The sequence below is a fragment of the Solanum stenotomum genome, chromosome 2 (assembly GCF_019186545.1).
Source record: "Solanum stenotomum isolate F172 chromosome 2, ASM1918654v1, whole genome shotgun sequence".
Taxonomy (NCBI): Eukaryota; Viridiplantae; Streptophyta; class Magnoliopsida; order Solanales; family Solanaceae; genus Solanum; species Solanum stenotomum.
The window spans coordinates 30,876,431-30,887,203 of NC_064283.1; the positions used below are offsets into that span (position 1 = coordinate 30,876,431).

General features: G+C 34.7%; 1 long non-coding RNA gene across 1 annotated transcript; it reads right to left on the minus strand.

The window, feature by feature from the left end:
- Positions 1-2,167: 2,167 nt before the first annotated feature.
- Positions 2,168-8,564, minus strand: LOC125856839 (uncharacterized). The gene is made up of 2 exons (XR_007445572.1): positions 8,213-8,564; positions 2,168-2,424 (listed from the first exon to the last, which is right to left on the minus strand). It is a non-coding gene; the product is annotated as an uncharacterized LOC125856839 (long non-coding RNA).
- Between the last annotated feature and the right edge of the window lie 2,209 nt (positions 8,565-10,773).

Below are 10,773 nucleotides of genomic sequence, written 5' to 3' on the forward strand. Positions count from 1 at the left end.
TCTTCTGCGTATCTACTCGGATCCCTCCGCTAGACATTATATGCCCAAGGAAAGCAACATAATGCAACCAAAACTCACATTTGCTAAACTTAGCGAATAACTGGCGATCTTTAAGAGTTTGCAGGGCAACCCTCAAATAAGTTGCATGCTCTTCCTTATTCCTAGTGTAAACGAGGATATCATCAATAAAGAAACTAACGAACAAGTCCAAATACTGCTTGAACAACCTGTTCATCAAATCCATGAAAGTTGTAGAAACATTGGTTAGTCCAAATGACATAACTACAAATTCATAATAACTATAAATAGTTCTGAAGGCTGTTTTCGGGATGTCACTATCTTTGACTCTGAGTTGATGATAACAAGATCTAAGGTTTATCTTCGAGAAATGACTAGCACCCTGAAGTTGGTCGAACAAGTCATCAATCCTGGGGATAGAGTACTTATTCTTGATTGTGACTTTGTTCAACTTTCTATAATCAATGCACATCTTGAGAGAATCATCACTCTTTTTCACGAATAATACTGGTGCACCCCATGGGGAAACATTAGGTCTGATGAAGCCTTTATCTAGAAGATCTTTCAACTTCTCTTTCAATTCCTTAAGCTCAACTGGAACTATTTTATAAAGAGGAATAGAGATAGGCTAGGTATCTAAAAGGACATCAATTCCAAAGTCAATTTTTCTATCGGGAGGAACTCCGGGAAGATCTTCTTAAAACACTTCTGGGAACTCATTTACTACCGAAACTGACTCAAGAGTTGGGGTTTCCAAGTTTGAATTAATAAATTGAACTAGATGATACAGATTAACCCTTAGAGGTCATCTTTCTGGCCTTAAGGTAAGAAATGAATCAACCTATAGGCACCGAGCTACTACCCTTCCATTCTAAGATTGGCTCGTCTGGAAACTGAAAATGAACGATCTTATTTCTACAACCGAATGAGGCATAACAGGAATGCAACCAAACCATGCCTAGAATGATATCGAAGTCTACCACTTCTAACTCTACAAGATCTGCAGAGGTGACTTTCTGGGACACTGTCACAAGGCAATTTATGTATACCTGTCTAGCTATAACTGGGTCACAGACTGGAGTAGAGACTGAGAAGGGTTCTAAGCGATTTTATGTACTGATAACGAAGTTCATTGCTATATATATAGTTACAAAAGAAAGAGTAGATCCTAGATCTAACAAAGCATAAACATATAAGTGAAAGACTCACAACCTACCAGTAACCAATTCATGAGATTCTTCCTGATCTTTCCGAGCTTGTAGAGCATACAACCTATTCTGGCACTGACCACCACTTGTACCAGATGAAGTACCTTGCTGAGTTAGGCGACCAACTGGTGTTGCTGAAGTTGTAGACTGAGTCCTACTATTGTTACCTTTTTGTCCCTATTTAGAATAAGGGCAATCCCTCAATCTGTGACCAGTCTGACCACACCCAAAACATACATCCTTTCCTGCAAAACACTCGCCCGAATGGTTCTAACCACACTTTGGAGACGTAGGGTAGGTTCTAGTACCTGAAACACTTCCCTGAGACTTAGAGCTCGATGCCCTACCTTTCTAATCCTGTCAAAAACCTGGGGATGGAGCACTAGTTGATGAAGTTGTTTGGGCCAAAGGTTTTTGCTAAAACTGTGAGCTATTTCCATCACCCGATTTCTAGTGAGACACTACAAGAAAAATGTCCTTTAGCGAAAGGAAATCCCGTCGCTAAAAGTCCAAATCCGGTCATTAAAGGTCTATAACGACTAGAAAAAATTTGGTCATCACCGGTCGTTAAAAGCTCTGTCGTTAAAGGTTAACGACCGGATTACATATCCGGTTGTTAAATATAATTTAGCGACAATAATTTATCCAATCGTTACACTTACTTACAACAACCAAATTCCCCTTCGCTCATGGTTATTCTGTCGTTAAAACTTTCTTGTAAAACAACCAATTACGGTCATTATAAGTACTTTTAACAGCAAAAATTTCTTTCGTTGATTACAGTACTTTTTAACAATCAAATTTCATTTCACAAATTTTGATTGAAATTATTACATTTAATTTATAGTTTTTATTTTTTTTCCATAATTTCTAAAAAGAAACTAATAGCAGTTCATATTCTTTTGCAAATGCAATTGAAAATTTGATATAAAATTATATTGTTAATAAATAACATAAACATCACATTGATTTAAATACTAAAAACTTATATGTTCAACAAAATATCTAAAAAACATACATCCTGGACATAATAAAACATGTGTTCGATATCTATCAAATCCTAAAAATTAAGAAAATAAAATTGTAGCATTAGCACAGAAAATGTCGTCTCTGCACCAACAATAAAAATATATTATTCTTTCCAGCACGCTCCACAATTATCTTTCACATCTCGTTCTTTAATCTTCAATTTCTTCATCTGTCAAAACAACAATTTGAGGTAAATTAGTAACCGAATGCCAGAGTGAGAATTATAACTTTTATCATTAAATACTCTTCCTAAATAAGAATTGGCATATTTTCTCATGCTCAACAACCAATATACAAAAGAAGTTAAATTCAACAAATGAGTTGCAAGAAAAAATTTACAATACTCGAGTTTTTCGCCTTCAGATTCTTGAAATAAAGAAAAGGATGGAGCTTTACCATCAAAGTGCAAAAAAAAAAGATGATATGGACTATCACCAGAAATTAATATTTCTGTAGAAAGAGCATTGAAGCTCAAAAGCTTACAAATTTTTATAGATGAAAAAATAAAATTGTTGGTGTTGGGTTTTACTATCCAAAGAAATTCACAAATAAAGGCATGGTTGAGAATTGAAGAAAAAAGTGATAATACTAATGTATGACCAGCAAAACAAATCCAAATAAAATAATCAGATTACACATAAATAATAAATAGATTTCAGTCCTGCTTGCAGTGAAGAACCATAGAGGCGGTGGAAAAGCAAGGAGAAGAGATAGATGATCTACGGAGGGGAACATTATATTTAAACGGAGAAAAGTTAAACTTAGGGATAAGGAAAACAATGATGCACACTTTGCATATATTAAGGACTATTTCAATTAAGTAGTATTTATCAATGACCAAAATAAACCAACCCCCATATATGAAGGACCATTATGATTTTTTTTTCTCCTAAAGTGACATGGTGTAAACTAGTACTACTTGAAGGATAAATACCAAGAAATCAGTTCATACTATGGCTGTCTCTACAGAATAACATTTCAACAGTAGATTAAGTAAATAATTAAGGTACAATAGTATCAAAATACTCTCTATTCTATACTAACTAGGTTATAAAGGNCCATTTTGATTTTTTTTCTCCTAAAGTGACATGGTGTAAACTAGTACTACTTGAAGGATAAATACCAAGAAATCAGTTCATACTATGGATGTCTCTACAGAATAACATTTCAACAGTAGATTAAGTAAATAATTAAGGTACAATAGTATCAAAATACTCTCTATTGTATACTAACTAGGTTATAAAGGAGTCAAGCTAAGCATTATTGTGTAATAATAAAGCCAATTTACTCCATCTTACTTTGCAATGCTAAGCAACAAGCCTTCATAGTCCATAAAGGATACATTATAAAGAAGGGTTACCTGGCTATGATGCCACAATATAATAAAGTCACATGGAGTAAACTGGTACTAATTAAAGGGTGTATACCAAGGCAATAGTTCATACTATGGCTGGCTCTACATAGTAATCTCTTAATAGTGGATAGAGTGCAAAATTAAGTGTACTAATCAGGTAAAGGAGACACTAGAGCACATATTTTTTAAGTGCCACTAATATTTTTTTATATGTGCTTTTCCTTTGAAATAGTTGGGATCCCCATAAATTATATAAAACTTCTCATAATACATCCATGTTGATGAAATATAAAACTTCTCATAATGTTACCAATGGCAAGAGATAAGTAAGATAAGGAAAACCTATAATCGAATTCTAGGTAACTATCCAAAGATTTACTAAAAAGTCCTCATATGTCGCAACTCAGCAAGGCCTAAATCCATTTTCACATTATGATTACAAATCAAAAACAGGCTAGTCACGACAGCTAAGTTGTTGAAATGGAGAATGCAAGTGGATCCTAGATGTGTTTTGTGAAAACAACCAGATGAAACAAGAAGAGGAGAGATCTTGATTTTCTACCAACAACTATATATAGAACAACAACCATGCATACCTACTTTTACATTTGAAGATGTTATAGCAATGTCATTGGTATATACAGAAATGAACATAAAATCAATGTCTCCTTGACAAATAAGATCAATTTATCATTCCAAGCCTATAACACAGTAAAGGATTGAACACGCAACACTTAATTTCACACTTTATACTAAAATAATTGTTAGTATATTTTAATATCACTTATAATCTTTCTCTAGAATTCACTTTAGTTAGTATCCAAACCTAGATAGTTTTAGCTTTGCGGCAACACAAATACTACAAAATATATGTTTGCTCCAACACAAGTATGCCTTGATGCATAGTGAGGTTATTCAGAAGAACCTACATCATTTACAGAAGCATAATTTGTCCAAAAACAACTAATTCTATAAGCTTATAGGATCATTTGACATGAAAATTAATACAACTAAAGATTGTCTATCTAAATCAAATTACCATAGGAAAACAAATCACTCATAGCACAACTTCAATAACAGAGCCCTAATCAAAGAAGAGCATCTGGAAATAACATCACTAAATTCATTGAAACACATCACTAAAGTAGGTCAATAGTAAGTTGTATACATTATTTTTTTTTAAAGTAGGTTTTTAGAACTTCGCAGAAACTATAAAGTTGAGATAATAATAGAAGTAGAATAGTTCAGTCGTAAAGCAAGAAGAAACAGATGTACACACTTCATATTATTATAAAGCAACAAGCAAAATGAGTCGAGAAATGATGTCATGTGGAAATTCAAGTTTAAATTGCACAAAAAGAAAAACTAAACACCAAAGGATTCTAGACCTCTATTAGCAGCAACTATCAGTACCGACAAGCAAACAATTGTCAGTAACAACTAAGGCAACAACATATGCTAAAGCACCCAAGCAGTATATTGTATACTTTTATTTTTGAAAAAACATATGGTTCGATGAACTAAGAGCGGAAATTGGAAGTAAAGGTGTTTGTACTTAATGGGGATTGTAACTCTCAAAAGCTCAGGAGCAAGAACTCTTAAGAGACTATAGGGTACATAATTCTAAACATAAAACACCCTTCTAGAGAATTACTTAATAACAAACCATGTGGATGGGCAACATAAAATGAAATGTTTAATATAGGTTTTGCTTTGAATTGTGAGAAGGAGAGAGGAAAGCAGAATAAGTTGTGTTATGGGTTAAATGAGTACCTTTCAAAATTGAATTCTTCCTCTGAAGGGTTTGGTTGAAAAGAATTTCCCTAGACAATAACTCATAAAGAATGAGGATTACAATTATATCGAGATCCCACTGTTGCAGCAGCTATGAGGAGGAAACAATAAGCCATCGTTTTCTAACAGCCTTCACAGACAATAATAGGCTACTTGAGATTCTNCTTGATTTTCTACCAACAACTATATATAGAACAACAACCATGCATACCTACTTTTACATTTGAAGATGTTATAGCAATGTCATTGGTATAAAAAATGTGATCTTTTATATGCTTAGGAATTAAAGTTATATGATGGTAGAAGCTACGGAAATTCTTGAGCCTACACAATATTGCAAAGAGAAGGTGCTAACAAGGATCATTAATAAGAAAGACTCACAAGCATGCCAGCATCATAAAGGAGGTGTGGAAAGTCCCATGGGAACTTGTAGAAATAAAGGAGGCAATCAACTGTATAGGTCGGGGGATGAGGTTTATCTTTCATACATATCATACTTACAGGGAAGGAAACAACTTAGCAGACCCATTAGCTAATATAGGCTTTGAGCATAACAGTAAATAGTAGTGCAATGCATTTCACCAATTCTAAGTAAGAAGATTTTGAATATGGATAAGACTCAAATCCTTAACCCAAGAGTAAATACAAGAAAAATCAACCCACAATGAGACCAAATCAAAGCATCACATTCATTCATTACAAGAGCACAATCAATAAAATGAGCAATCCAACAAATAATTAGAAAGAAGCTATCAAGCTTAGCAACAATAGAAGTTACAATAGTCCAGTAGTAAGCAAAGAAAAAATAGACGTACACATTACTTTATAATAGTGCGCCAACTAAAAACCTAAGGGCCTTAGAACAACATTTCATCATTTGTTCGTAGCAACTAACATAACCAACAAAGCAACAGTTGTTGGCAACAACTGAGGCAAAACCACTCGAGATGCAATAATAATTTAATCATATGCTAAAGCAGGAAAACAGTAGGTTGTATATTTTAATTTTTGAAAAAACTACAGATTGTAAGCATTGATCATAAGCTATCAAGTTAAGGCAACACTAAAAGTTACAATGGTCCAGTAGTAATGCAAGATGAAACAGATGTACACACTTCATATATATTACAATAAAGTAGCACCTAAACACCTAAGGGACCTAGGCCAACATTTGATCATCTGTTTGCAGAAACTAACACAACCAACAAGGCATCAGTTGTTAGCAACAACTAAGGCAACAACAATCCATGTGCAATAATACTTTAATCATATGCTAAAGCATGCAAGTAGCAGTATGTATACTTTAATTGTTAAAAACTAGTAAGTTATACGCACTAAGTAGAATCTAAAAAAGTTAAGGAAATAATACATGTTATAATAGTCCAGCAGCTAAGAAAAGAAGAAACGGATGTACACACTATACAGTAGATAAGAAAAATAGTACACGATCTAATAAAAAGTGATGTGGTTGTCTTATCTTACCACTTACGAGAGTGAGTCTAGCTTTTATCCATTTTTTTTACATAATTAGGTTGCTAAAGGCTCGCAATCTTGATGAGCTAGAATATAAATTTCTACAACAACTTAGCTTCTATTAACTGCTTAGCTTGGGATGTGTGCTTAATAATTTTACATAAAAGAGTAAATTCATTATCTTCCCTTGTAGTTTATTTTCCTCTTAATTCAAGTCAAATAACAAACTTTTTTATTACATTTGAAGCTTATTATTACTAAGACTTTTCTAGATATACTGTTGCTTAAGAGTTTGGTAAGATTTACCAAGTAAATGATAGTTATTTCATATGAAGTATTCTTTCTTTTGACCTCCAGTTATAATATCCTTTCATATTTTCTAGTTTTGCATCAGTTAGCTCAACCTTGAAGGCCTCTTAATTCTCAAAACAAAATTGGATAGAACTTGATAAGGTGTTTTCGGAAAGATTCAATATGTGACGACCTAAATGGCTACAGATTTATAAACGATTAATGGGGCCAGAACTTGACTTTTCCCAACCAAGCAGTAACAAAAAACAACACTGGAGCAGTCTTCCTAGCATCTTCAGTCTCTCATCTATCTTTTGATCCTGGCCCCACAGAACTAGACTTTTTACACACCCTAAAATTGTCAAACTAATTCCTAACAAGATTAACATAAATGACCAAACTAACCAAATCTGGTTGATAAGTGCCTGCTTGTTTTATAAGAGCGTTCATAGAAGAAGCATCTTCTGTGTTAACACAATTTTTTAATGGACTACAGTATATAGAGTGATCACTTAAGCTAACTCATTGACTACTCTAATTATAAATGACAAGTCAAACTTTAATAAGATGGAAAAAGTAGAAGTTATTCTATCAAAAATCATAGACTAACTACAGAAATTTTAAATATACTAACTTTGTTTTATTCGAGTTTCTTTAGTCACCTACCATTAGCTTAACTAAACTATCAAACAATATGTTGGATTCATGTTAAACTGTTGGTTTCTTATGAGTGCGACATCTTAAGTTTCATCGTCTACTAAACCACATGAAAAAATAGAGAAAAGTAGGAACTAGCAAACGTTAAATAATGCAGTTCACACAAAATTATTTGTATCAAAAGGATTTTGCTCAGAATTATCAGATTAATAATTTATTCAATAATCATCCTCATAGAACTTCCTTTTATTTTCAAAAAGGGTCTAGAATAAGTGCTAAAAAAACATCAGATAAAATAAAAATAAAAACCTAGATAGAAGAAAACTTAGAATTGGACAAAATCAAGCATTCCACCAAGCAATTCGTAGTTATAATAACAAAATCTTACCTTGCAAAGTAGGAAACTCCAAGATAGCGTCTGAATTATGTCAATTGAAGCAATGTTGCAACTAGCAGTAAGAAGTGGAGTTTGATTTGCTTGTTCTGCAATCAAACCAAAGAGACCCAATCACCCAAATCACCTTTTTATAAGTAGAACAAAGAGACGTGTGCATCATATATGTTGATTCTCCTCTACTAAATCTGGCAGAGACACTACTCATTGTATATCTGCTAAGTTGATTTCACTCTAACATATGTAGGAGACGGGGATGCCCGCATAATTTCCCCCATCCCTGGTTCAATTTGCTATAACCGTTGCTCAATTCACTCAAAGTGCAGAGAAAGTTGTTGCTGAGTTCAGATCTCAAGAAGATGAAGCATAGAAAGATGAGACGAAATGACGCACTGGTCATTTTGTTTAATTACGGAGGAGTGGGAAGTGTGGACAATCGTGTGAGGTGAGAAAATAAAGGGAAAAAGTTAAAATTTAGCCTCATTTTTATTATTATATAAATAAACAACTAGACATAATATTTTTAACATCCGGAATATAACATTTTTGCTAATATTGAATTAAAAATTGACTTTTAATGACGGAAAAAAAAATGTGTCGCTAAAAATACATTTTTAACGACCGAATTCATATCCCTTCGTTAAGAATTGGTCATTAAAAGTGGAGTTTCTTGTAGTGGATCGATCCCAACCTACAAGTTGGGTTCTTTACTTGATAACGATCGCTTATGCTTCTGTAAAGAAGTGTCTGTCACAATGTAGCCACTCCTTATCATCCACAGACTAGCGGTCAAGTTGAAGTGTCCAACAGAGAAATAAAGCAGATATTGGCGAAGACTATGAACGCCAATCGAACGGATTGGTCAAGGAAGCTTGATGATGCTCTATGGGCATATCGTACTGCATACAAGACCCCCATAGGTATGTCGCCTTACCAACTTGTATATGGGAAGTCTTGTCATTTACCAGTAGAGCTACAGCACAAGGCTATGTGGGCAATGAAGAAGTTCAATTTGGATTAGGTCATTGCATCTAATCAAATGATGAATGACTTGAACGTGCTTGATGAGTTTCACCTAAAAGCTTATGAAAGTTCATCCTTATACAAAGAGAATATGAAGAGGTATCATGATCAAAGAATTGAAAAGCGAGAATTTGTGGTTGGTGATCGTGTGCTGCTATTCAACTCTAAGTTGCGCCTATTTCCAGGCAAACTCAAGTCCAAGTGGACCGGGCCATTTTTGCTCACAAAAGTGCTCTCGCATGGAGCGGTTGAGCTTGAAAATAAGGATGGAACAAGGCTTGTGGTGAACGGGCAAAGGATCAAGATCTATCTGGGAAATGCTGAAATTGTGCAAGAAGTGATTGAGGCCTGCAATCTTGATGAAGTCTGAGTAATCAAGATACCTGCGTCGTGCCGCGACGTTAAATTAAGCGTTGCTTGGGAGGCAATCCAAGATGTACAATCTAGCCAACGATAGGGTTCTATTTTCCATTACGTAGTTTAGCTTTCTTTGATTACTTGCGTCTTTGTATCAATATAGGTAGGGGTTTCAGTATTTTAGTTCTTAGTGGTGGCTAGAAGTAATATAGGGTCCGTGTCTAAAAAGTGTCCAGAAAATGTAAAAAAATAGCCTATTGGTTGCTACATGTGCAGGTACACCACGCAAGAAATCTGCAGAAAATGGTCTGGTGCGGAGGTCTACGGACCCCATCGACGGTCCGTTGATTGATCCACGGACCATCAATGGTGTCCGTAGATCCCAGGTAAGTCCCTAAATTTGTCCTAGTATAATTGTGAACTACGGTCCCGATCTACGGACCGTAGATCGACTCACGAACCGTAGACGGGGTCTCGTGAGTCCAAACCCTAAAGTTGACCCGACCCGGACCCCCATTTCTTAAAAGCCCCAATGTTTCAAATCATTTTCGTTCCCTCTATTACTCCCAAAACCATTTTACCCACCCTTTAACTCCCCAAATCACTCCATAACAACCTCATAATATCCTTCCTTCCATAAATTCCCAAAATCCCTTCCATACCAAACTCAACCCATTCCATAATCTACCAAAAAGGGTTCGGTGTTTGGTCAATAATGAAGAGGTGACTCCTTGGTCTTGCTAAGCATAGTATCATCACGCAATCACCTTGTTGCTTGTAAGGTAATAGACTTTCCCTTCACTTTGAATTTTGATTCATAGATCGAATATAGAGAGTCGGGAGTTGGGTCTTGACCTTGACTAATTGTTAGATGAAATTGCATGATAAACTTGAATATTATAATGCCCTTGGAACGATAGATAGTGATTGCATAGCATTAGTGTATGTGATCGTAAATACTAGATGCTTGTTTCGACTTAGGGTTCCACATCTAAGTCTAAATTGTAAGGTATAATAATTGGTTGGAATCCTAGGAATGACGAACTAGCATATTTTGAGTTTGTAAATGCATGATGAGGTTGTGTTAATGTTGAAAACAAAAGCCAAAAATGTATGATACCTGGCACTGATGGATTACATGATACACCGTCTACGGACCGTAGATCCAGCTACGG